The sequence below is a fragment of the Symphalangus syndactylus genome, chromosome 18 (assembly GCF_028878055.3).
Source record: "Symphalangus syndactylus isolate Jambi chromosome 18, NHGRI_mSymSyn1-v2.1_pri, whole genome shotgun sequence".
Taxonomy (NCBI): Eukaryota; Metazoa; Chordata; class Mammalia; order Primates; family Hylobatidae; genus Symphalangus; species Symphalangus syndactylus.
The window spans coordinates 25,411,662-25,414,144 of NC_072440.2; the positions used below are offsets into that span (position 1 = coordinate 25,411,662).

At 43.0% G+C, this 2,483-nt stretch overlaps 1 pseudogene; it reads right to left on the reverse strand.

The window, feature by feature from the left end:
• Positions 1-711: 711 nt before the first annotated feature.
• LOC129467434 (spermine synthase-like) lies at positions 712-1,843 on the reverse strand (annotated as a pseudogene).
• Between the last annotated feature and the right edge of the window lie 640 nt (positions 1,844-2,483).

Sequence of the window (2,483 nt, forward strand, 5' to 3'; positions counted from 1 at the left end):
CAGGGCAAGGTTTTCCAAAGGCTGCGCTTTGGAGAACTGGTTTTGTAAGATGCTCTGGAAAGTCAGAGTTACACCTGGCTTCCACAGCAGATGTCTGAAGAGAGCCCCATTCTCTTGGACCAAGTCCATACAGCTCTCCACTTCTCCTCACCATCATCAGGAGTCTATAGCAAAGTGCAGACACCTACTCTTCTTACCCCAGCACTCAGCTTCCACAACACTCAAAACTACTTTTTGTCTCTTTTGTAATTTTAATCGAAGTATTACTATTCATTTTTTAAAACTGTCTTATAAGCACCACATTTTAATATCTAAGTCAATATTGGGGGAAAGAAACACCACCAAGAACTTCCCTCCAGAACAAAACAATGATGTTCATTCCTCCAAACATCCAAATGGAAAGTCTGTCACACCAAAACAACAAAAAAAGCCCATGGAGAAATAAAAAGTAACAAAAATCACATTCTAGGGTGTTAGTGCATTTGGCAGTCCTTGCTGTGCTGTCGAACCATCCTTTAGCTGGCTTTCAAAAAAAATAACACCCTAAGCTCATCAAAGTATACATTTGCCATTTGATTTTTAAAATTAAAAATAATAATTAAAAAGAAAACTTCAAGGAATTCACAATTGCCTGACTTGTTTCAATGTCATGTACAGCATATGGAAGTGAAAAAGGCCATTGCAGCACATGTGATTAAGGGATATTCATCTTCAGGGTTTAGCTTTCTTCCAGACAGCATAAAATACCCACAATTCAAAGTTTGAAGGGACATAGACGATCTCCTTTGAGAATTCCACAAGGCAATAGAGGCACCCAAGCTGTTCTTCATAGAGTGGCAGGGCTTCTGTCAGATTGACACAATTTCCCTGTGTAAAATATTTCCCATCCTGTTTCAATACATTCATTCAGGGGTCCAAAGTCAGTCTGAGAAACTCCCATGTGGAATCTTGTTCCAGAGATGTGGAGATTGGAACAGCTGTCAAATCGTTAGTCACGCAATCCAATTCTCTCCCTTCTTTGGTGTGCCTCTTCAGTATTGGAATGCAGTCTTCTATCAGAGCCTGATAGCAGCCTCCTTTAAGATTGTCTACAACATCACCACATGTTTTTTGCATATATTTCTTACATCCATCAATCACCATTTGGTCAATCTCTACCAGAGTGACCATCTTTGATTTTAGTTTGACTATTTCACATAATATGCCCTCATCTCAGCCTCTGAGAATCAGTACCTCTTTGCCAGTGTAATCTGCTTTGCTGCTGCCCATGATGGCCCAGGTATATGCCAAATCACTCTGCCAAATCAACATCCCTACTAAGGATGAGAATATTTCCAAATTGCTTCTAGTGTAGAATTGTAATGTTCCAATAAGGTGAATCTTCATTGTACACCACTTCATCTATGTCATATTCAACCAGGCGACCATTGGTGGTGGACCAATGTCTGTTGATGGCCCCTCTTCAAACTACAGGTGGTAATCGCTTCACCAGCCCAGTACTGTCTTGACTCAGTTCTTTCATTCTTTTTTCTACTTTGTTCGAAAGGCCATCGATCTCTTCTTTGCCCTGCAAGTCATCATTGTAACTCTGAAGGTCCAGCAACACCAATCCATGTAGGTAAATTCTCAAATTGGCAAAGATGCTGTTTTTGTGTTTCCGTTTGTAGGTTGCTAACTAGCCACAGACCTGCCAGGTATGCACTGACTCCGCCATCCCTTGCTCCTGGAAAATGGACTGGAGGCCTGTTAGAATGGTCTTGCTGTCAGCTTTGACACCGAGCATGAAGTTGATCTTGCTGTGCCATGCTGCTGTCACCGTGAGGTGAGGCCCTCCCTGTGCCATGCCTCCAGTAGGTGGGCATGCCCATGTCAGGCTGTGGCCCATGGGAGTCAAAACAGTATGTTTTGAGTCTACCAATGTTCATCTTGTTAAGCCCTTAATGCCTACTTGTATCAGTGAACACAAGAAGCCCCAAAATCTCAAGTGCTTTTCTCATCTCTTGCATTCTAATACTCATAAGGCTCAGCACATCCAGTATTCTGTCCCTTTCTCACTATCTAACTCCTGAAACCCTCTGCCTATGCCTCCTGGACTTCGAAGCCCACCGTTAGCAAAATGCCCAATATCCTCAACCTCATCTCCAAGTGTTCTCTTCACCTTTTTATTCTCATGGAAGTATGGCTTGCCCTCCTAAGAGGCTGCTCTCCCACAACCCTCTCAAGTGATGGGTGACTTTTCCCTCCAATGCTTGCATCACTTGTGTCTGGAGATAGGAAGGTGGTGTCCTTGTTCTGCATTGCTACTTCCAGAACATTCTTCATCCCTCCTCCCTGAAACCTACTGCTACAGATCTCCTTTCATCAGGTTATTTCAACCACTACTCTTAGATGTGGCTGGCATGCTCAGACCTCCAGGTCACTCTACAACATTTCTGATTGACTCCAAAGTCGAGGTCACTTCCTGAACACTAATCCTGCCTTAA